This window comes from Microtus pennsylvanicus, chromosome 9 (assembly GCF_037038515.1).
Source record: "Microtus pennsylvanicus isolate mMicPen1 chromosome 9, mMicPen1.hap1, whole genome shotgun sequence".
NCBI lineage: Eukaryota > Metazoa > Chordata > Mammalia > Rodentia > Cricetidae > Microtus > Microtus pennsylvanicus.
Window position 1 is genome coordinate 412000 of NC_134587.1, and position 25764 is coordinate 437763.

At 44.8% G+C, this 25764-nt stretch overlaps 1 long non-coding RNA gene across 1 annotated transcript; it reads right to left on the bottom strand.

The window, feature by feature from the left end:
* Positions 1-612: 612 nt before the first annotated feature.
* Positions 613-23966, bottom strand: LOC142856712 (uncharacterized). Its single transcript, XR_012911710.1, has 3 exons — positions 23903-23966; positions 18617-18743; positions 613-838 (listed from the first exon to the last, which is right to left on the bottom strand). It is a non-coding gene; the product is annotated as an uncharacterized LOC142856712 (long non-coding RNA).
* Positions 23967-25764: the final 1798 nt, after the last annotated feature.

A 25764-nucleotide genomic window follows, 5' to 3' on the forward strand; every position in this document is an offset into this window, starting at 1 on the left:
GATAACCTAACCCCAAAATGTGTCCTCCACACACCCTGCATCTTTCAACTTAGAAAAACATCTTTTCTCTCTCTAATAACCAATAACTAATAAAGCTTATTGTATTTGATGAGACCATACTTCCTTTCCACTAGTAAAATCTAATGGGCTTCAGCAAGTCACCCAATGCTGTTGAAGCGTTCTGACATCATAAGAGGTTCTCCAGGCTCCCTCTCCCAGTGAAGTGCTGCTCCACTTGTTACTGAAATGTCTTGCCAGATGTCCATCAACTTCAGTGAAATGGAGGAGTTATTAGTGCACATGAAGAGGATGATATCAAAGTAAAGAACACATACCTCATTTGGGGGAGCACCCACAATTTTGGCTCAACTGTTGCTTAAAAACACACACACAAGAAAAAGAAATCTAGAATATAAGATAAACTATTCTTATTTTGTTCTTTTTATTAACAATGAAGTAATTTTTCTTAAAAAGTCAAACTCCAGTAAATCCATCTTTCCTTAATGGAAATATCCTATGTATACAGTTTATCTATTGCTATGCAGACCTTGCAACTTTGATATACTGAGAAACTATTTTGGAAATTATCCTTTTAATATTTTGCGTGGATTGGTTGATTGATGATAAGGGGTAGAAGTCATGCCACAGTGCTTATGCGGTCAGGGGACAACTTGTAGGAACAGCTTCTCTTCTCCCACCATGAGGGATACAGGAATCACATTCAGGCAAGGCTTAGCAGTGCCTGTGCCCACTGATCCATCTTAACACAAGGGAGGAGCTTAGCACTAGGCAACTTGACATGCTTGCTTTATTGACACCGATGGAGGCCTTCCCCTTTCTGAACAGAAACGGAGGAGGAGTGGGTTGGGAGTGACAGGGGCAAGGGGAAGGAAAGAATGGAAGGAAAGAAAGGAGGAGAAACTTCAGTCAAGATGTAAAGTAAATGAATAAATTTAATTAATAATAATAATAAATATAAATAATAAAATTCCCATTCTCCTATAAACTATTCTGATTTTTAATTGGGGAGAAATGTATACAATGCATACAAAATACTCGGCATAGTTCTTAGGCCAATTCTATTTTATGTTGAGATACATGGAGCTTCAACTTTCTACATAGCCTAGGTTTACCTCTGAACAGAACACGTACGTGGACAATTCCTCATTTGTTAACTGCAGGAAAATGATGTCTTGAGGCTCAAAAAATTCAATAACAGACAATTGTCTTTTCCCAGAAAGAGAAACTTGCGTTTTCAATTGGTTTAGAATTGATCAGCCCTACAACATTAAGTACAGCCCATCTAGACTGTGGTAACCCATGTATCACATAACAGAAATCAAAACCTCTGAGAAAGTCAGCTTCTCCCAGGAGATAACAAAGTAGAACTGATACTAGAATATTAGACTGGTTTCTATTTCTAGGAGGGAGTGCTCCAGAGTTTAACTATTCCTCCCCTCTCTGTATGCTCAGTGGATGGCAATAGAGATACTTCAGTACTGAGCTCAGAGGTTGGGTGCTGTTTAGTTCTTAGATTTGCAGCTAGATCCTGCAGCTGATCTGCTGGGAGCCTCAGCCCCCTGATGACTTAAATGCCCTCACATGAATACAATGAAGTAGGAATGAGGCAAACGGAGGGGCTTTGCCTCTTGCTGTAGACCACACCAAAGTTAAGAGCTGAAAGGCTGCTAGTGCTAACTAGACTTTCTTATTCTTATGAACTTAGTTTTGTTGAAATGCCTGGTCCTCAGACCCCTGCTGTGGACCTGGATATAGCTCAGAGGAACTGAGATGGTCCCAGTAAGAATTAAATCACACAACACTAACCTGTCAGCAAGATGCACCCACTGGCACGGTAGTGACAAGACTGTTACAGCACTAACAATTATTTTATGCTTGGATTTATGGCCTGACTCATGGGAGAAAATTCATGATTGGGGTCTTAGTTAGGGTTTCTATTGCTGTGAAGACAACAACTCTTAGAAAGGAAAACATTTAGTCGAGTGGCTTACAGTTCAGGGTTCAGTCCATTATCATCATGACAGGACACGGTAGCGTACAAGCAGACATGGTGCTGGAGAGGTAGCTGAGAGTTCTATATCTGTACAGGCAATGAAAAGTGGCCACGCCTATCAACGAAGCCACACCTTCTAACAGTGCCACTCACTTTGGAAAGTCATTGTCTTTCACATCACCACAATTGGTATTGTAAACTTAATTTAAAACAAAATAGGTCTTAAGAGTGATCTTAGGACAGTTATTTAGCTAAAGAGACATAACACTAAAATGCCTTCTCTGTGTTTGTTTTTTACATACCCACAAATTCTACACCCAACTTTCCCCCAAAGAAAGTTCCCTTTACAAAAGACTTTGACTGAGAATAAGTGAGAGCTGAGTGCTCAGACTTAAACAGGACAACGATGTCACCCTCTCTAAGACTCGGGGACCATTAGAGGAAAGGGGCAGAAAGAATTTAAGAGTCAGAGGATAAAGAGAAGGGCTGTGAAATGCTGTATTCTGGGCCTGACACAGAGCACGATGATTATGATCTCAAGAGCACTGAAATTTGCCTGGGCTGAGCCAGCACAAGATGGACCCGTTAGTCAGGCACAGATTGGGAGGGACTCACAGTACCATACCCCAACCCACTGAACTGACTACTGTCCTGGATTGGGATTGCTGGAGAGGGGCCGTGGGAGGCTGCAATTGTCTTCACTTGTGCACCCTCAAGTGAGCCCTCCAGGCTCTAATAGATAGAAACCAATGGCCACATAAGCAACTCTGGCTGAATTCAGTGGGTCACAGGACAAAGAATAATGAAACAGAGATAAGAAAGGAAAAATTAACAAGGGTTGGGGAAAAGTGGAGACAGCTCTATTCACATGTATGAAATTGTCAGAGAAGAAAATTGTTATAGAAAGAAAAAGCACACACAGAAAAAAAGGAACCCAAGCTTTATAGTGTTGTGCTAATTTAGGTAATTTTAGCCAGGCTCTGTCCTCTTCTCTTTTCAGATGTCAAGAAGACATGAATACTACCCATTACATCTTCTTCAACACCTTCCCTATAGTCTACTTTCTTAAGAGTAGTAATTGGTGACTCTAAGCACTCACAGACAAAATCCTCTGTGTTTATTGTATTTATTTGCTTGGCCTTCATATCCAAACAAGTGAATCCCAAAACAGCACAGCTAGAAACCATGGCGTTGGGATTTGGATTCAGCACCTGTGCCTCTTGATTCTGAGCTCTCTAGGTATGGCACACCACTTACCACTAAAATCTGGGTTTGCCCCTACAGTGTCTTCTTTTCTTTCCTCATCCACTCACTAAACAATTCTGTAGCTAGTGTCTGCAGACTGTCCGGAAGCCTGCATGCCGCAGGATAGTGAGAGATTATGACAAGACAAAAATAAACACTATGTCATAGGCAAGCTTCTAATGGTGCTCAGAAGAATAAGTAATAAATAAAGGAGGATAGGACAGCAAGAACAGAAAGACCAGTTTCAGCTGGAATAGGGTGTCTGCAGGCCATTGTTTCAGGGTATGCATATCCGGCAGGTAGAGGTGGAGTCACTGGAACATAATAAAAGGATTATAGGGAAGGAACCCATTAGTTACTAAGCTCCAGCTTTGGACCAAATACACTGCCCACTGCATCACTTCTCTGCCTCCTCTCCTCCCCACTTCATTTGTCTGAGGTAGCATATCCATCAATGAACCAGAATTTGAGCATTACTTATACTAGGTTATCCAAGACCACATTTCAAAGGCTTTGTATATGTTGTTTGTAGGTCTCTGAAGAAGTTACTGCTATACCCCCTTGCGGAGAAGAAAACCAAGATTGGGGGAAAGTTTACTTGGGTTGTGTTAGCTACTTTTGTAATTGCTGTGATGGAATACCTGATCAGAAATATTTAACAGGAAGGAACTACTTTGGCTCGTGGCTTCAGCTGTTTCAAGCAGGAAAGCCATGGCAAACAGAGCCCCATTCCTGGTGACGGGAGCTTGCAGTACAGCTTATGTCTTGGCCAATCAGGAAGCAGAGAGCTTGGGACAGAGATGGTGAAGCTGGGATGTGAGAGGAGAACACCCATTGATGCTGAGTGTCTGATCTAGGCCCCTTAGGTGTTTAGGCTGGGCACTGTGTTCTCAGGACCACCTGGCAAAGAATGGGGGTGCAAATACCCCTTGTGGTTAGGAAAGTCACAAAGTCGTTCTTCTGTTCCCAGACTAGGCAGACCCTCAAGTCTCTCTGCTAGATCACAGTTCTCTATTCAGTATGTTTTCCTGAAGAGACTTCCCATTCAAAAGGAAGCAGATATTCTAACTGGGTTCTGGTATTTCTGGGTATAGCTGTTATAGTTTGAATGCATCCTCCAGACAGCCCTGGGCTAAAAACTTAATACCCAAATTTACATGTTGATGTTAGCTCAGAATGAGGTTTTTGAGGGACAATTCAGATTAGATAAGATATTAGAGTAGAACCCCTGATGACATCATGGTTTTACAAGGAAGAGTCCAGGCCAGTCTTTCAGATACTGTGCCTTCCAGAGCCTCAACAGCCAGAGTCCCTAAAGTGAAGCGAAAGGTGGGAAGAAAGCTGTTCATACTTCCAGACCCAATGCCCGTTCTTCCTCTGTGGGAAGTGTTAATTCTCCTGCCAGGTGACACTGCCTAGAGCGGAGACATTCTCTCAGATCTGATGGCCATCTTCAAAGCCAAGCAACAACCTCTAAACAATCCAACCTCCAGTGTCCTCACCAGCCTAGTTTCTTGTGGAGCAAACTAACACATGCCTCCTACCAAGACTTTATGAGCTAGAAACTAAGTCATTAGAGCATGCGCAAATACAGCCTAATTCTTAAAGTTTAGAATCATAGTATAAAGGGCTAAAAAATGATTGTTGAAATTGTGGGAGGCTACACATGCCTGCTGTGTCTACAGAGTATGTGTGATTTAGCTCAGATTACAGTTCCCTTGGTAGGCATTAAGTTTCCCAATCTGTAAAAGGGAGGCATTCAGTGGTATGGTAGCTGGAATTGTGCTCTCAAAAAAAAATTACACATTAAAATCCTAGCCCCTAAGACCTAAAAATATGCTTGTATTTTTAGAGACAGGGCCTTTTAGAGGGTGTTAAGGTGAGTTTTCACCTCCAGCAACCTGTGACTCTGTGAAAATGATCAAACACGGAAGCTTTCGACTCAGTTGCAACTTGATTTTCCCGTTCTGTAACTAAATAACTAAATGCATGAGATGTTCAGCCGTATTCTCTCTCTCTCTCTCTCTCTCTCTCTCTCTCTCTCTCTCTCTCTCTCTCTCTCCCGCTCACTCACTCTGAGATAGTCTTTCTATGTAGTCCTTGCTGTCCTGGAACTCTGGAACTCACAATATAGACCAGGCAGACCTTAGACTTGCAGAGATCTGCTAGCCCCTGCCTCCCCAGTGCCAGGATTAAAACCATGTGCCACCATGCCCAGCCCAGCAATAGTCTTACCATCAAGTCATCAACAGCCTTACTCAGCTACAACCCTGAAAGTACAACAATGGCCTAGCAGGTAAGTTATAAACCCTAGTTCAATAGTTGTACTACTGTTTATAGAGGTAGCCGACTACTTTCTGATTGGATTGGGACCCACTTCTCAGGAGGGAATTTATGCCTAGTTCAGTAAACCTGGTCAGGAGTCCATGACTGGGGAAGTCATAGCACCCTATCCAGGTGCCTGCTAGTATCCTTCTGATAATTCACATTGTCAAACTGCTTTCCAAATACTCATTTTTATACCCATGGATTAGTGCTGCATGCAGTCTTCATCAGAGAAGCTTTTACTACAGCTAGCAATGTTTAGTCAAAAAACCCACATTTGGCTAAAGTGCAGAGACTAACTAATGGTTATGTGCTCATCCCAAAATGGGACAGCTATATCACACACTCCCAAGACTCCGGGAATAGTGCAGAAGAGAGTGGCAGAAAGAACGTAAGAGCAAGGCTGGGCATGGTGACACACATCTTCAATCCCAACACTCAGGAGACAGAGGCAGGTGGATATCTGTCAGTTTGAGGCCAGCCTGGTCTACAAGGAGTCCAGGACATCTGGAGCTCTGTTACACAGAGAAATCCTATCTGAAGAAAACAAAAGCAAAAATAAAATAGAATGTAAGAGCCAGAAGATATACCTCTGGACATGACATAGCTGTTATACTCATGAACTCACTGCGGCTATCTGCATAAGATTTACTCCCTCAACATTCATGAATGAGGTGGTGGCCCATGAGGTCCCACCCCTTTCTAAAGGACCACTTGCAATTAACTGTTGTTGGAGGAATGGCAATAAGTTGTCCTTGCTCCAGCAAATAACCTCCCATTCTTTCTAGGGCAAAAGCTCCAGATGAACTCTGGTGATACACAAGAAGGAGGTGGGAGTTCACCTGTTGGGAGGAAGGATTTTAGTACAAGGAAGGGGGATGAGAGGGAGAAATGAGGGTTCAAAGTCGCTAATACTTATGATATGGATGTTAGATTGTCAAACGATGCTAAAAACGTTCTCATAAAAGGCAATAAGGTTAACTGACCTCCTTGGGGGGCTGAATCCAAAGTGATTCACGCTGATTTGAAAAACTAATGAGGACACCCAAAATACAAGGTGTGGCCACGTGAGAAGGCAAGAAGGCAGCCATCTGCAAGCCAAGGAGCAGGGCCTCGGGAGAAACCAAACCCACCAAATACCTTCATCTTAGACTTTTGGCTTCCAAAATGGCAAAAGCATAAATCCGTGTTGTTTAAGTTATTGATCTCTGATGTTTTTGTATGGTTCCAGCAGAAAACTAATCCAGGTGAATAACCTCTACAAAGTGTCGGTTGCCAACTGAGCGGTCTATTCCCCTTTGCTTTCTTACTAATTTAGCTTACCTTCACATAAAAACCTATGTGTATGTGACAGAGAAAAGTGACCTTACCTGAGCTCACAGAATAGTGTAAATCATCTAAGTAGTGTGTACAGCCCATTCCCACTATCATGATTATCTACAGAGCACACCTGTGTCCAAACTCAGACCAGAAGGAACAAGGCAAACCTCCTGGTGGTTTCTGGGGTGTTCTCTCACACCTGGTGGAGAGGCACAGCAAATATGGTCTCTAATTCCCAAGGGAATTTCTGCCCTGATGGGACACCTGAAATGTCTACAGCTATTCTATGACCTGGCAGGAAGGCAGCTTGAAAGCTGACAGTTCCCTAAGGGTGGCAGAGAGGAAGATGAGAGATGACACCTCTCACTGCTATCTTGGGCAAATCTGCCGCACTTCCCACTTTAGGCCTTGCTGCGATGGCAGATAAAAAATTTCCTTTCTATTTAAGCCAGTAGGGGAGTCATCTGCTGCTGCAGCTAAAGACTTGCCACTAGGTGTGTTCCGAGATCCTTTGCAGCCCTGGGGCTTCCTGGAAGTCATGTTCTGAAGATGGCTGGCCACGGTCAACATGTGGGGAACAAGCTTCAGCGTCACCTACCACAACTGTGCAAGTGTATGATACTGTGAGAGACTAGCAGGTACTTCCTTCTCCATTCTCTACATAGAGGCACTGAAATCCTTTATAATCCCTTAAACAGTAGAGGCCCTAGAAGACTCTTCTGTTCTGATGTTTGACCATTAAACCAGGTTCCTGACTTAAAGCTCCCAGATTTCAAGGTTGATGGGAACATCTTTTGCTACAATACGCAGTTCTTGGTGAGTTTCTGGACAAGAGGAAGGCATTGGAAAGATCAAGTCACAACTAAGAACTTGGGCTTTTCAATCCCACATCTCAAACTCTAAGGAAGAGAAGAGTGGTTAGAGCTAACAGTTGACTCTCCCTATGAGGTGATGAATAATAGTAATAATAATAAATTTTATTATATATTGCATAATATATAATATTATTAATAGCTGAAATATGAAAGACTTCAAGGCTAGTGAGAGTATCTGCACACAGAGGGCAGCACAAGCCTACAGCAGCACAGTGCTACACTCAGATTCTCCAGACCTGGCAACATCTATCCCTTCGTCTGCCTGTTCACATGTATACTTGGCTGAATCCTTTACAATAAACAAAAACTAATAATAATAATAATGTGTATTCCTGAGCTCTAAAAACATGTCATAACAAATTTAGAAAGCCCTAGAAGGATTTTGTGAGGACCCTCATTGCATGGAACAGGGCAGGAGGCCCAGGCTCCTGGCCGCTGTCTGAAGTAGAGACAGTCTTCTTAGACTGAGTACCTCACCTGTGGTTCTAAACCCAGGTCCAAAGTATCAGAAATGAATATAGGATGTTCTGTTGGTATCTGGAGAGTGGGAAAATTGACTGGTGTGAGAATAAAGACTACACATATGGCATCAGAAGTGGGATGTTCTCTAAGTGAGGGAGCACAAAAGAAACATCATTTGTTTTCCCTACGCAGGTAGGAAATGCCTTCAGTCCCATTTAAAGAAAGAACAGAAGTTAAGAAACTAAGCCAAAGCCTTATAAGATGAGGCTAGTTTACAAAATCTCTTACTTCTTCCCTATCAGAGGAAACGTGGATTTTTGCAATCAGCGAGGAAGTCCTGGTGGTCATAAACTATCTCAATTTGAGCTAACCATCTTTTCAGAAACTCTAAAAAGTCCTTGAATGTCTATATACTGCAATGTTTATGGAAACATTAATAAGCCACAAGTCTTGGGCTGCACAATGGGTTCATTTACCTAGCTGGCAACCTCGGCTGCCCTCAGCCCCCATCGAAGAGGCTGCTGTGTTCTCAGCCAAAATGAAATTAGACGTCAGCACCCTTTCCACAGTCTGAAAGTGTATAGTCCCCTCTGCTCCGCCCCCCTCTCCCGGCCTATGCTTTTCTCCATGGTTCTCACTCTCTTTCATTATAAGATCATTTCATTTGTTCCTCACCCACTTTCTCTGCAAAGGAACTTTCCTCATCCTCTACGTGTTCTTTGAGCTTATTCACTGTGATCATGGAACCAAGATGACGTTCCTCGTCCCTGCTAAGACCTCAATTCTATCTTATCTACAGTACATGGATCAAAAATCCACAGCAAGCTACACAATTCTATTAGTTAACACTAAAACGTTTAGGAATATAGTTGGGCTGGTTTTCCTAAGCAAGGTGTTCACTCCTCTAATGGTCCATGACTAGAGAAGCAAAAGATAATAACAATAATAATAATAATAATAACAACAACAACAACAGTAAAAACATAGCTAGTGGAATCTAGATCCCCATGAGGGCATGAGAAGCACAAGGCAGAAATACTGCTCTCGGGGTGCTTGGTGGAGGTAGGGAAGGCCTCAGAAGCTGCCTTGCCTTCTCTGTGACTCCAGTAGATGTCGCTTCCACCATGAGATTCCCTGAAAAGCTTTACTACTGGCATTGCTCTTCCCTGCCCTGTCTGTTTCCTAAATGCAATGCAAACAGGCAGGTAAGAATAGATGAAGGGAGGCACCTGGCCCTGCTGCTTCGCCATAGAAGCTGGACTTTGTGAGATGTTTCTCCTCAGGAGAAGTTGAGGGAGGAGCGCTATATTATCTTCCACGGAGAGAGGAAGTGCAGTTCCAGGGGCAAGCATCCTCAGCTGATTAACATCTTCCCCCACCAGTCTCCACTTAACCTCAGAGTCAGCCAGTCCTTCATCTCAGTCCTGGGAATTAGATTCCTCTCTTGTATGTTTGTTTCTCTCTGCCTCTGTCTCTCTCTCTCTGTCTCTTTCTCTCACCCTCTCTCCCTTCTTTCTCTTTCTCTCTCTCCCCCCTCTCTCTCCCTTCTCTCTCTCTCTCTCTCTCTCTCTCTCTCTCTCTCTCTCTCTCTCTCTCTCTCTCACACACACACACACACACACAGACACACACGTGCACACACACACACATGTTACCTGGTGGTGAAGTGCTCAGGCCACCGACCTAATGAAGAGATTACTGTGGTACTCCCCAACTCCACACTATGCACTGAAACCCTCATGAGAACTTGACATGGCCGCAAAGACCCTGCACAACCAACCCTGGAAACCCTGTCACTTTACTGTAAACCCCGTCCACGTTGCTAAGGCATGGTGTGTTGCTTCCATTTCTGTACACTGCTACTTGGTGATCTGCACCTCTGTTCCTGGAGCGCCTGGAGCTCAGCTCCTGCCTCGGGTAACCCCTGGGGGAGTTATACGAATTTACAGGAAGGACCCGTGAAGGGTCTCACTGGTCCTAGCTCTGCCTCCAAAGGCAGAAACAGAACTTTGTAATTTCACAGAACAGGGAAACAAAGTAGAGGGCAATCAGTACAACTGACAGAGGAAGGAATACTGTTTGGGCCAGTGGTCTGATCGATTATTATCTCAGCTCTGGTCCTAGAGAAGATCTTATCGCTTTAAACACTTGAGGAGCGCAAACTGGTTCCCTGAGATGATTGCCAAGGTCCCAGCAGCAGCCCCGGTTCCCATCACAGGATAATAGCCCTCATCTCGGGTCATCTCATCGGAGATGCTGGGTCCTGGGACATTCACTATTACTTGGCAGTAGTTTGGGTCCTCTGTCATGAGATGTCACCAATCAATCCTGTCATTTCTAGAACCCAAAGGAAATGCAGAAGAGGCTGCCAAACAGAACCAGAGATGAACAGCACGCACTCAGCTAGGTCAATGATGAGCTCTACCCTCTGAATTTTCCTGGCCAGCAGACAGATCCCACGTAAACAACAATGGCAGGAGATTTTTTTAGACAGTAAACTTCTGTCATGGGCTTGGAGGCTTCCAACCCTGCTATAGAAAGTGTTTGATCCTCACACTATCCCTGTTAGGCAAACAGCATTTAACTCATTTTTAAAAGGAAGAAAGACAAAAACGGAATGAAATGAGTGGCTTGGAAAAATGCCCCTCAGCCTCTGCACCCATAGCACGGGAGATTCCTTCCTTCCAGCTGGACTGGCTCTGAGGCAGCAGAGAAGCGGTGTACCGGGGACTTGTGGGCTCTGAAGCCCCAGGCTGGAGGAGATCCCACAGTAAGCAGCCAGCCAGGAGCCGGAGCCTCCTCCACTCGCTGCGTGGTTCTGACCACTGTACAAACATCACTTTATTCTCCTGGGACCAGCAAGCTGACGCCAGCTCAGCTTCCTTCTGGCCCTAGTCTCTGCCCTACATCTGGGAAGACAGTGAATAATTCTTCCTTTCTTTCTGGAGTTTGTTTCCTTCGAGGTATTTATAGACTGCTCCTGGCCCTGCTGAGGCATCTTTTCTCTCCGGTTTAAATTTAGCTCCCTTTGTCTTCCTCCCTTGACTTATCTGCTGGTGTGCCTGCGTTTCCTCGGCTGCCTTTGTTCTCCCGTGTTTGTTCCTCACCTTCTTTCAAGTGCGGAGCAGGAACAATCTCTCCACACGGGTTTCTCTGAAGCCTTATGTAACTTTCTCCTCCACGCTCAGACCTCTCCAGCAGGTCCTCTGTCTGCCCACTTTTCACTTTCTCTTGCGAACGCCTCCACCTTTATCTTCTCTAGATCTGGTCCATTTTACAGAATGGGAAACCGAGAAAAGCGAATCTACGAACTGAAGCCGGTATCAAAGCCTTCCCCATCCTCTCTGGCCGAAGCCGCGTTGGCTTTGAAGAATTCCAGGTTTTGACTCAGATTCATGTTGTCTTATGTGCTACAAAGTGTATCAAAGGCTTACACATCTTTGTTCTTCTTGGGCCCTGAAACTGACTAGTACCTGAGAAAACAGTTACTATCAAAGTGATCCAGAATCACTGTAAAGTGAGCTGAGATGAGACAGCCCAGGTGCCAATCGTGAAGACGGCTCCAGTTCTTGGCCTTCCCCTGCAATCAGATTGATGACTACCTTAATTGTCATCATAAAACCTTCAGCTAGCAACTAATGGAAGCAGATGCAGAGATCCACGGCTAGCACTGGGCTGAGCTCCCAGAGTCCAGTCGAAAAGAAGAAGGAGCAAAGGGGTCAAACCATGATGGGGATACACACAGAAGCAACTGACCTGAGCTAGTGGGAGCTCACTGACTCCAGACTGACAGCAGGGAACCTGCATAGGCCCAAACTAGGCCCTCTGGCTGTGGGTGACAGTTGTGTGGCTGGGACAGTCTGTGGGGCCACTGGCAGTGGGACCAGGTTTTATCCCTAGATCATGAACTGGGTTTTTGGAACCAATTCTCATTGGAGGGACTCCTTGATCAGTCTAGATCCAGGTGTGAGTAGGGTGGAGAGGGCCTTGGTCCTACCTCAAAGTGATGTGCCAGACTTTGTTGACTCCCTTGGGAAGCCTCACCCTCTCTGAGGAGTGGATGGGAGGTGAGGTAGAGGAAAGTTGGGGGAGCAGGAAGAGGGGTGGGAGAGGGAACTGGGATTGATATGTAAAATGAGAAAAGATTGTTATAAAAAAAAATTTAAAAAACAAGTCTCCAATTTTGATAGCTTCAAGACTGAACAAAGAAGCAAACATGAAGAGGGACATACCGTGGCTGATAAGACCTGTAACTCATCTGCCATCTAAAGAAGAAATGTATTACATCACTTGGTCTTAAGATTGAAGCAGAAAAGTCAGAAATCCGGACCTGTGACCTGTTATGTAAGTGTGTGTGTGTGTGTGTGTGTGTGTGTGAAACACGCTCAATTGTGAAGGCCCAGAGCAACACTGGCTTTCTTCCTGGATCACTGTCCACTTGATTTATTGAAGGCAGAGTCTTACTTGAACTCAGAGCTCACCCATTCCTGCTAGTCGGGCTAGGCATCTTGTCCTAGGCATCTCTTGTCTCTGCCTTCCAAGAGCTAGGATTACAGATGGGCCACCATGTTCACCAGGTCCACCCACAGGTTCTGGGGATTCAAACTCAGGCCCACACACTTGTACAGTAAGTACTTTACCCATCTCCCCAGCTCCGGACTTTTAAATAATGGTAATTAGTGCCAATATTTTTAAATGTGTGAACATAAAGAAAAAACTGTGTGATCAGAATAGTCTGTTCTGCACATCACTCGCTTTCCCCTGCATCATCTCCTTCACCATAGTTTGCAGATCAAAAAGCCCTTCCAGTCTTCCTGTGTGCCTCCATGGTGCCCAACATTATACCGTTTTACACATCGGTCATTCCCAGCACCGGATCCCAACCTGAGCACGTCAGTCATTCCCAGCACCGGATCCCGACCTGAGCACATCAGTCATTCCCAGCACCAGATCCCGACCTGAACATTGCAGTCATTCCCAGCATCGGATCCCGACCTGAGCACATCAGTCATTCCCAGCACCAGATCCCGACCTGAACATTGCAGTCATTCCCAGCATCGGATCCCGACCTGAGCACATCAGTCATTCCCAGCATCGGATCCCGACCTGAACATTGCAGTCATTCCCAGCATCAGATCCCGACCTGAGCACATCAGTCATTCCCAGCACCGGATCCCAACCTGAGCACATCAGTCATTCCCAGCAGCAGATCCCGACCTGAACACATCAGTCATTCCCAGCACCAGATCCCGACCTGAACATTGCAGTCATTCCCAGCATCAGATCCCGACCTGAGCACATCAGTCATTCCCAGCACCAGATCCCGACCTGAGCACATCAGTCATTCCCAGCACCAGATCCCGACCTGAACATTGCAGTCATTCCCAGCACCAGATCCCGACCTGAACATTGCAGTCATTTCCAGCACTGGATCCCGACCTGAGCACATCAGTCATTCCCAGCATCGGATCCCGACCTGAGCACATCAGTCATTCCCAGCACCAGATCCCGACCTGAACATTGCAGTCATTCCCAGCATCGGATCCCGACCTGAACACATCAGTCATTCCCAGCACCAGATCCCGACCTGAGCACATCAGTCATACCCAGCACCAGATCCCGACCTGAACATTGCAGTCATTTCCAGCACTGGATCCCGACCTGAGCACATCAGTCATTCCCAGCATCGGATCCCGACCTGAGCACATCAGTCATTCCCAGCACCAGATCCCGACCTGAACATTGCAGTCATTCCCAGCACCGGATCCCAACCTGAGCACATCAGTCATTCCCAGCATCGGATCCCGACCTGAGCACATCAGTCATTTCTAGCATTGGATCCCGACCTGAGCACGTCAGTCATTCCCAGCACCGGATCCTGACCTGAACGCATCAGTCATTCCTATTATCTAGGTAACATCTTAGACCTATGTTCATATCTTAGGGTCCAACACAGGAAGCCCTGGAGGTGAGCAGAAATGATGAAGTGAACACAGCCATGAGGCTAACACAAAGAAGGTACCATCTGAGCAAATCCTTGAGAGGACACTGGCCAAGAGCAGTCCCCACATGCAAACAGACACCCTGTGCACACCGGGCTCAATCTCCCCATCCCGCAATGACGGCAACAGTCGACCAAAGTGATCAAAAAACATAGCTTCCTGAGTAGTACACAGGATACAGGCAAAAACAAATACATGTCACATCCAAAGGTAGCCTAACTATGGCCCCAAGCCCAGACGGAATCCTGTTTCTCTGATTCAAAGTTTACCTCCTCTGTTTACTTGCTAAATGACCTTTGGACAATTTATTGAACCATTCCTATTTCACCATGGATGAAACAGGGAAAACAATAACACCTACCCCAAGGGGTTAATGTGAGAAATGTACGTGCTGAGACAGTCAATGGAACGAGTAAAAGCAGGCTGGGCAAACAGTGTTCAGTGTCTAAGCTTAAGTTGCCTCCTCAGTCTGGTTGTTGTCTTGTGCTCCTAGGCATTGGCTGAGACAGCTTCTCACTGTTCTTAGAATGACATTTCATCTACATAAGAGTACTGAGCAGAGAGAAGAGGGCTGGATTCCCTCAACGCTAAGTCCATCTGATCACCAGTCTGCATTCCATCTCTGCCTCGTCACCAGTGAACGTGGCATTAATCTGTTTCCATGTATCTCCTGCCCCCTAAATAGTCCAGGAACTTAAAGCCATGCTCACAGTTTCATTGAATGGCCACAGAATACAAACCCTACAAGATGAACTGCAGGGAATAGAAGCCTTCTGTTTTACACTTACTACGCAAGCAAACCTCCCTCTTGAGATTAAGCAAAGCACTAGATAAAAATACTTCTTTTCTTAAAATTACTTATTTTATGTACGTTGGTGTTAGGCCTGCATCTATGCTGGTGTGAGGGTTCCAGATTCCCTTGAACTTGAGTTACAGGCAGCTGTGAGCTACCATGTAGATGCTGAGGATTGAAACTGGGTCCTCTGGAAAAATAACCAGTGCTCTTAGCCCCTGAGTCATCTCTCCAGCCCCCACAAAAATGCCTCTTTAGGGCTAGGTAGAGTGCTTGCTTATAATGCACAAAGCTTTGGGTTCAAGTCTCTGCACAACAACAACAAAAAAGTTTACCTCTCTATATTTTATTTCACCCAGGATTTTCTAGGTCAAATCTTAGTGATGATACCTTTAGTAGGCATCTGTTACACTTTGGAAAATCTCCTGCACAGGCAATAACTATTTCTCATTCACCCACTTATGCTCAGATATGTGAATAATGTTTGGGATATAATAAGCAGAAAAAATAGTCAATACGTTGAACTGAATTTGTTATGTAACCTTGAGAAAAATATTTCCTTCCCGTTTTCTGAAATGAACGGATTGGAGTGAGAGCTGCTAAGATCATTTCTGTCCTTGGCTACCAGCCAGTTTTTCATTAGACATATTATCTCGCTTTCCACCAGGTCATTACTTAGCCTCATTATCTTATTTGAAAGGGGAACAAAAGCAAAATAGCCAACCTTTACGAACAGGAAGCAAGAACAACTGATCAAAGCTGACATTTACTGTGCACCAGCCACTGTTCCGGGTGCCTCACAGAGGCCGCTGTGCGGAGTGGAGGCTCATTAGTTAAGCACCATGACTGTCATTGTTCCCATTCCACCAAACAACACTGAGGCACAAATAGGCTGTGCTGTTGCTGAAGAAGCTCTTCCTGGACTCTAAACATCACGCTTTTCCTTGTTCTTCTTCCATTTGTGTGTGCACACACGTGTGCACGTATGCATGTGTGAACTTATGTGTATGTGTGCATGCATAGGTCCCAATGTCCAGAATTGCCCCCAATTGCTTGCTCTTCCACCTTATTTGCTGAGGTGAGGTTTTTTAATCAAGCCCAGAACTGGCCAATATGGCTTGTCTGGCTACTCTCAATGGCCAGCTTGTTCTGGGATCCCTGTCCTCTTTCACAAGGGGGCCACCTCACCCTCTTAGTATTTTTTATGAGTTCTGGGGGAGCTGAATGCCGCTTCTCATGCTTGCATGTCAAGCACTTAAGACACTGAGTCATCTCTTGAGTCCCCGAACCTCAGAAGTTTAACTATTATACAGCCTTCAGTGTAACTGGGTATATAAGAACCCCATGAGTTCAGAAACTAGCCTGCACAGTTTTATTATTAAAAAGAATATGCAGTTTAGACGCCCTGACTAGCTTACTGTCTTCTGGTTGATTAAGCGCAATTAACAGATGTTATATTTCTCCAATCCCTTGAGTCTGTCTGCCTTTCTTTAAGCCCCAGCTTCCATGGAAGCGTGCAGAGAACAATAGCAAGACCTCACGCATTTGATGTTATCTGTTATCATGATAATGACAGTCATCTACAGCGTGGCCAAGAAGCTCTTTCCTGTTTCCTATCAGATGTGATTTTCACACAAGGGAACTGAGCACACATTTATAATCAAGAAAACTGAGGTTCCAAGAGGAGAATATGTTTATCTAAAACTTTGAACCAATCATATATGGTGGATCTTGGATTTGAACTTGAAGTGCTTGAACCTCAACAAGGTTAATACTCAGGGACTCAACATGATCAAGGATTCTTTGACTTCTAACATCAGCCCTAGACTGATGGTGAAGTATGGACATGAACTAAGGAAGAAACCCAGCACAGGAGGGAAAACCTGTTAATCAAAAGGAAGGAGTGGAGATCATCACCGTATTTCTTGATGTAGGCGGTGATGGAGAGGTGAATTCCAGCTTCAAGGTACTTCATACACCTGTTGATTGCCGATCCCTGTTCTCTAAAGTCCCACCGCTTCAACTCACATTGCAGCTGGCATCTTATCATAGACCTGGGACAGTTAGCATGTTCACCCACAAACAAGTCCCTGGGAGTCTACAGGACAGCAGGCTACTATGTCAGGCACTAGAGCAAGGTAAGCACAAATCATGGGAGCTGTGTCAGGCTTGGGGAAGACTTTCCGAGACAATGGCTGTGCTGTGAGCCTGGATGTGGAAATGGAAGCTCTCAAGAAAGATGGACATGCACCGGAACAAAGGAACAAAGAAGACTGGTTTTTCCAGGCAGGACTAGTTCATGTGTAGCTCTTCAGGTAAAAACACTCTCTGCCAGTCCTGACAACCCTGGGACCCACGTGGTAGAAGGAGAGAAGTGACTCCTGCAAATTGTCCTGTAGCCTCGCCACATACACAAGGCATGTGCCCCAACCTCTCCACACACACTAAGTAAATTAATAAATGTTTTAGAGGCAGAACAAGCATTTTCGGGGCACAGGGAACAAGTGCAGAGATTTGGAGTGTTTCCCGGCTGTATCGGGATGGATTTGGGGAAAAGGTCAAGAACAGAAGCTGGAAAACAAGTTATGGGCAAATCTAGATGGACCGTAAAGGACAAAGGGCATAGCTCAGGGGTACAGCATTTCCTAAGCGGGCTACTGGACTGCTACTCCATCATCCAGAGTTGTGAACATTAGAGACAGCATCTATAAGCTAGAGACAATATGGAGCTCATCTCCATGGGCCTGATCATCCTTGGCAAATTCTCCCAAGGACTGAGAAACTAAATCAAAACTCTCATTGAAGTTAGAAAGGAATACAGACATCTTTTCTTTTTAAAAGTACTTCCTTCAGTAAAAATAATAATCATAATCATAACTTAAGGAGTATGGAACCATGCATAGGGTCAGGGTACCCAAAGGAGTATGCAGAGGTCTCCATTCCTTGCCTGCAGCCCAGAAGGCTGGTGGAAACAGGTCTTCGGGGTATCTCTATGTGTTGAATTATGTAGAATGTCAGCCTGGCCACATGAAGAAAAGATCTAATAGGGACGTGAGCACCATGCTTCCAAGGCCAATTCTCTGAGCTCTCCTCCCCTCCACCGCTGGGGAAGCAGATATGCCAAGTGTTATGCACAAACTGAACACAAGGAGGCAGTGTGGGCCCACAATGTAATTCAGCCAAGCCACCTGAAACTAGAGATTAGGAACAAACGAATGAGGAAAACAGACCCAGATAACCAAAATGGAAGAGAAGAGTTCCCAACGTATTAGCAGAAACGTGTCTCATATTACGAACTGTCCTTAGAAAGTGACCTAATCCATCAATCCAGCCCTCTGATCTTATAAAAAATCCTGAGCAAGTAAACTCTATGAAAGTCCTTTGTCCTCGCTCATGTCCTTGGACTGGCTCTGATACCCACCTACTTCCCAGTTCCTGTTCTCTGCTGTCCTTTACACAGGGATGCTAGGCAGCCCTAGTCTCCACGATGGTACTATCCTACACCCAGAACAGTCTACTGTCCATGTGAATGGTCTGTATGTGTGGTCCAGACGCAACCTCACGGTCTTCCACCACCTACCTTCTGTGTGAACGGTCTGTAGGGCCCAAACGCAACCTCACGGCATTGTCAATCGTCCTACGCACAGGTGGACTAACCTCTGGTAGAGAGCAGGATTTCTAATGGAAGAATGAGGGGCCAATAAATCCTGTCCAAAAAGCAATCAGAAATACAAAAAACAAAAAAAACAAAAAACAGGGTTGTCAAAACAACCATTGAAGAGCTCTGGGAACCAACCAGATATACAGCAAACAGAGTAACAACTGCACTTCATCTGTGGACTGTGTGAGTTTGGGGTGTTTGAGCTTGGAACTAGGAACTGGTTTTCTCCACCCCTGGACTCCATTCAGCTTCCAGCAAAGTGGTTCTAACCCAGTGGAACTGGCCGCGAGAACCAACAGCTTTGCTACTGGAGGAGACTCGTGTAGCTTAGGGGTGGAAATTTTTTCTTCTTTTTTATTTTATTTGTGTGTGTGTGTGTGTGTTTGCGTGCGCGCGTGTGCACACACACACACACACGCACATGCATGCATGACTACAACATCTTCAATAACGAGAACAATCGTGGAGTCAAGTGAATCCCGGAAAGCAGTAGCTTTGCTAACCTGAGATTGAAATCCTAACTGCGGCAAGCAACAGACTGAAAGACTAATTATATTATTACCAATAATAAACCAAGAAATAATAGTGTCTTAAAGGGACTTGGCAAATTTTTCACATACTGTCTGCTAGACAGAACAGAGACCCACACAGAAAAGATGCAAGACCTGAAACTCCCTAAATGTGGATATAACACCCTCAGAGCTGACAGAGCTGTGTGGAGCCTGACTGGCCTGAAATAGGCAGTGGGCAGAAAAACATCCTCTCCACCTCCCCACTTCACAGAGAGGTCCAGACCTTAGCCCTAGAGCATGTGACTATGTTACCATGGCAAAAGGAACTTTGCAGATGTGATTAAAGTTAAGAGCCTTGAAATGGAGAGGAGATATCTCATCTAGGCAGGCTTGATCTAATTACATGATTCCCTAAATGCACAGAATGCTTTCAGCTGAGTTAAAGAGGTACGCTCTGAGGAGGATTTGACCTTCTCCGCTAGATGTGAAGATGGGTGAGCAGACCGGTGTTAGAGAGTGCTAGAACTCCCATATAAACTGGGAAGGCAAGGTCATGAATTCCTACCACACACATCCTTGGTGGTACCATGATTTTAGACACATGACATGTGCCTTCTAGAATACTGTAGATAATACACTTCTATCCTTTAGACATGTAATAATAAAACATGCCAGCAGGCAACAACAACACTCATGACTACACGTTGACTGAACTAGGAAGAAGAAAAGGAGTCACACTTAAATAAAACGAGGCTTTTGAAGATGAGAGAGAATGTTAGCAGCCATACACCACCAGGAAACAGTACCCACAGGCTGAGTCCTGATCAGGGGTTAAATAAACAAACAGCAGCAACAAAACTCACAAGAGATCAAGATCCAGCATTGCTACCGTATATGACCTGAATTATCCAAGTCTCAAACGTAAGAAATTATGAAATACGTAAAAACAGGAAAGCCTAGGCTAGAGATGGGGCTCAGTACAGCGCTTGTCTAGTATGCGTGAAGCCCTAGGTCCACTTCCTAGCACTGTGCAAACCACACATCAGGCTAGGTGATGCTTGTCTGTATTACCAGAACTTGGGAGGTAGAAGCAGGAAGATCGGGAAGCTGAGGTCAAACTCGACTATATAGAGATTTCAAGGCTAGTCTGTGATTAATAAGACCCTGTCTCAAAAGAAAATATAAACAAAGAGGTAGAAAGAAGGAAGGGAGAGAAGGAGGGGAGAAGAAAAAAATATCTGTATCCAGGACATAAATAATTCCATAGGCATGGTCTCTGAATGGGTACAAGTATTATATTTAATAGCCAAAGTTACTCAAAAAAGGAAGTCTATTCAAAGACCTACAAGAAGCAATGTTTAAAGAATTAAGAAAAAATATGACGGCAGTGACTCAACAAATAGAGAAGCCTGATAAGAGCTAGAAATTGTTTCAAAGGACCACATAGTGTAGAGTTTAAAAGTTCAGAGACTGTGTGATGCTGCATCCATTTTCTGTAGCTGCCATATGCTGTATGTACAAAGTGCCATACACTGACGGGTCTAAAATTAGAGGTGTATTGTTCCATCATTCTATCAGCGTTACAAAAGACCACGGATGGTCTACTACATCACAAGACCTCCAAAGGGGAGATTCCTTCCTGGCCTCTTAGCTTCTCTGGCTGCGGGCAATCCTGGCAAGGCTTTGTAGGTTCATCACCTCCATCCCATACTATCTCCTTCACCCTGGGTCCTCAGTCATCTTCCCTCTGTGCTCTGGCCAAACTTCCCCTCTTCTTGTGAAAACACTGACCCTTAGCCTAGAGTCCAAACAGACCCAGCACAACCTCATCTTAATTGGCTTTGGAAAGCATTATATCCAAAAAAGATGGTGTTCTTCGAGGAATGCTGTTTAGCCCAGCAGAGGCATCATCAAGCATTCCCACCTTCCATCAATCAGCACAGTAATGAGAGGAGCCTCTCCTGCAGTTGCATAATCTCCTAAATCAGACCTGTGGGCAGGCAGCAATGACACACAAAAGCGAGGTTAGCCAATGATGTTAGCACCCTGTGTCCGCAGCTCCAACACTAACCAATCAGGAGGCCAAATCACCATATGCTCGAGCCCTGGGTAACTGCAGTCATTGAAGAGCATTCTTTAAGAGACAGTCAGCAACTCAGGGGATACACACCTAAGTCAGACATTCTGTCCTAGGAGGATCGAGGTCAAAAACCTACGACATACATCAGGGAGGCGGATAAGACTGAGCCCACGGCCTTCTGAAAGTCAACAAATGTGTAAGAATCTTTGTCCTGGATCTCTCAGCAAAGACTGCTGATCTCTCTCATTACAACTGAGGTAACAGAGAAATAGTTAACCAGGATTTGGCTCAAACTAGTTAAACTTTGCTTGTGTGACCTGTATTAGTCACGTCACTTATTTCTATACTTACAGAGTTTACTGTTGCTCACAGTTTGAGGCTAAAAGAAAAAGAATTCAATCATGGCAGAAAGGCATGGCAGTAAGCTATACGCATCCATAGTCAGGAAGCAGAGAGAGATGAGTGCTGATGTTCAACACATATTCCCCTTTTTATTCACTTCAGAATACCAGCCCATAGAATGGGTAGGGTGTGTCTCCCCACTTCAATTAGCCAATATGCAAAATTTCCTCAGACATGCCCAAAAGCTTTTCTTATAGCGGATTCTGGTTTCTGCCAAGTTGCCAGTGTTAACCAGCCCATGGTCTGTCAGGGCACGTAGTAAGACAGCAGGGAACAGCAGGACTCTCCTCTATACAAAGGTGAAGGGGAAGTGTGTACGGAAATAGAGAAACAAGAAGAATTGTTCCCAAAGAAGTGAGAGGTTAAAAATCTCTCAACAGGTGCCAAGTATGATAAACAAGGAAATCCACACCTAGACACACCATAGGCAAAGGACTGAATTCAAAGACAGCAAAATCTTGAAAGAAGCGAGAAAAGTGATTTTATCCGTCACAAGCATAGGAACAAATAGTGGCAAACATCACACCAAGAACAAGAAACAGACATTGAGAAGGCTCCATAAACCAGACAGAGCCCTCTGCATGACATTCTTTATGACAGGAGACCATTGAAGGATCTTAATTTAGTTTGTGATGTCATATGACATACATTTTAAAAGAACCTTCTTGCCTTAGATGGGAGGCTAAGAGCAATGGTAACAGAGGCGAGGAGGCTTCTTGGGAGTCAGGAAGCTAACTTGGTGATGGATTGGGCTGTACTGGGAAATAAAAAGGAATAAAGGATGATTCCTGGCCTTTTGGGCCATCAGGATCATTGGGTCTCATTAATCTGACACAAAAATAACAGTGGCTGAAGCCCAGAGAAGAGCGCTGACTAACTCAAGATCAGAACGAATTACCAGAACAATCAGAGTGGTCTTACCACTGAACTCTACCGTCTGGGTCTTGAGCAACTGGGTGGATGAAGATGGTTTACCAAGGAGGGAGGGTGCAAAGGGGAAATGCGCAGTATGCAACAAGGAACAAGATGTAAGTGGATGTGGAACCAGGGATTGTTTCAGTTCTATGGGGTTCGCAAGGCTCACAGCTTAGACATCTGAAGCTATTTAATAAGTATGATCAACAATAAAAAAGATGTTCAAGACTTAGCCCACATCCTCCAGGGATCAATAAATATATCCAGAAAGAAGAATGATATGTGGAAATTGAAGAAGACTTGCTGATGTCCTCTATAAAAGTCAATAAGCACAGGGTGATATGTAAGTGGGATCTATCACATTGGCAGGGCAGAAACATCTGGAGTTGCAGCATGGAGCAGTGCAGCTTGAGGCTCACATTCTTGTTTAGATGAACTTGGATTTGCTCTAGGCCTATGGGAAATTTTAAAACTAATTTCTCTAGAAAAGAGGCACACTCGGGAAGTTTGAGAAGACAAGTGTTATTAAAGTTCATGATAGGAAGATAGAAGACCCTAGAACAGTAGGTAGAATCAAATTTTGAAAGTCTTTGAAAGTAACCTGGGGGTGGTGGGCTTGATCTGGTGGCCTAGAGTATGGGTGAGGAGAGAGAGGAGACATTTAAACAGAAAAGTGACCCTGCTGGAGATGTGTGTTATGGCAACAGTGTCTGAGAAGAGGCGATAAGGTATGGCAGAGATGAGGAGAGGAAGGAAGAAATAGCCCAGGAACCAGGTCAGAGATTAACCTACGTGAGGGGCAAGAAAGAGCTGAAAGGAAAGGGGGCAAAGATGAGGGATGGATGAGACCGTGGTACTTTAGTGATTGGGTTTGATGAGTGATGTGGAAAGAAGTTCAAGATAATCCTGAGATTGGCCATGCAGGTCTGAGAATATCAGTCCCATGAACTGAGATAAGGATCCCGAAAGGAAGGACAGAAGGGGGTAGGAAACAGGGAGTGGATTTGGGTTTATGTTTATTTGTGGGTCCATCAGGAGGACATTAGTTCTGAAGCAGAAGTGATCAGTCACTGGGTAGATACTGTCACCCACGCTCTGGTAACAGATCTAACCGTATAGCAAATATTTAGGACCCGTATTAGTAGCTAATTGTGAGTAGGAGTCGTGTTAAATCCTTTACATAATTAGCTCATTTCCTTCCTCATAATAGCCTCATGAGGTAAATGCTATTATTGACATTTTACAAATGAGGAAGTCGAAATTCAAAAAACTTAAGACAGGTGTGGTGGTACATACCTTTGATCCCAGCACTGGAGAGACAGAGGCAGGCAGACCTCAGAGAGAGAATTTGAGGTCAGCCTGGTATGGTCTACAAAGCAAGTTCCAGGACAGCCAGAGCTACACAGGGAGAAGCCCTGTCTTGAAAAACAAAAATAAAACAAAAAAAAAAAAAAACCCAGAGAATTTAAGTCCCTCATTCAAGGGTATGCATCAATTGAGTGTAGTAATCTGAGCTGTTGCTACCTAAACAAGGAAACCACCAGGAAAGAAAGATGAAGTCTAGAAGCTTATGAAATAGCCCTTGTTGACTCTATTCAAATGTCCATCGAACTTCATGGTGAAATGGACCTCCAAGATCACTGAATCTCATTATTCCAGCTCATAAATAACTATTATGGAAACTCGGAGAGTGGAATTAACAATGCAAGGGTCAGAATGCATCAGACAATTGGAGGTTAAGTGTGTTTCCTGGCCAGCCCAGCATTCTTTCTTCTAGACTCTGCAGCCTCCCCCTGATAAGATTCACTCTACACCTCAGATGCTCCAACAAACTGCCTCTTCATTCTTATTGTATTCAAAATCTGAATTTCAAGGACCTGCGAGCTTTGGCCCCTCCACCTCTCCAATCTCATTGTCACAGTGCAACCCCACAAACCGCACTCACACCCACTCCTCAAATCTTCTGAGGACTCAAGTCTTTCCACTTACAGGAGTCTCCCTGAGGAAGCGCCATGGCCACTTCCGGCCTATCAGTAGGAACCATGCCAGATGGTCGCATCCTTGCAAAAGCATGCTTTCACTGGTCAGCTTGAGAGAACACCACCATCATGACCTGACATGGTACACATATTTTCTTTATGCAAGTAGTGTCCACGTCAAAGCACTTACTGACTGTGACTGTGAACCTTTAGTCTCACCTACTAAACATGCAGTAACCTTACTGTATCTGCAAACTGGAAAGCAACTTTTTAAAACTGGAATGTATGCATTGTACAGCATGCCAGATTTCATGTAATTTCTCTCAGGTACACCATGCACTTTGACTATATCCACCTACTCCCTTTAATCCTGTTCACCCCCACTTGCTAGTCTCCTCCCTTCCCCTGGTTTCCCTTATGTTTGAAACAAAATTTTTCAATGCAACTGTTGAAGAATAAAGTGAGAAAGGAGAGAAGCAAGGATGGGGAGAAGTCAAATCCTTCCTGTGGACAGAGCAGGGCATGAGACTAGCCCCCTTAATCACTGGGTACCACGGTCATGCCAGGCTGTCCTACCAGAGCCACAGCCTGGAGAAAAGAGATAAAGATGGTATCACATCCTCAGGTGTTAGAAAGGCTCACTCATCTGGAAACAGTGATTCTAACCAAACTCCTCTCCCTCTCCCTCTCCTCCTTCCCCCCCTCTTGTGTGTGTCCCTCCTCTCTGTCTCTCATGTGTCCTTCTCTGTCACTCTCTCACCACTGTCTTCTTATCTGTTTCTCTGTTTAATGCCCAAGTCTCCTCCCTTATCTATCCTCTGTTCCTCCCCTCCATTGCCCAGTTCCCAAAAGCCTTTTCATCTTCCTGACCCCTTATCTCACCCTTGCCCCCATCACCAGCTTACCCATGTCTGCTTCCTTTTGGCTCTCTAGCTTCTGATCAGATGTCTTCCCTCTCTATCACTGTCTCCCAGCTCGTCACACACACACACACACACACACACACACACACGCTATATTTTCCCTCCCACTTCTGGGAGAAACATACAAAAGCTAGAGGCTATACAAGATGGCAAAATCTCAGAGCTTGCATTCCAGGGTCTGATAGACAGCCTGGTGGACAGAGTGACAGATCTCAAATCAGTGGAGAAGGACTTTTTGGAACCAAACCCCTAACTT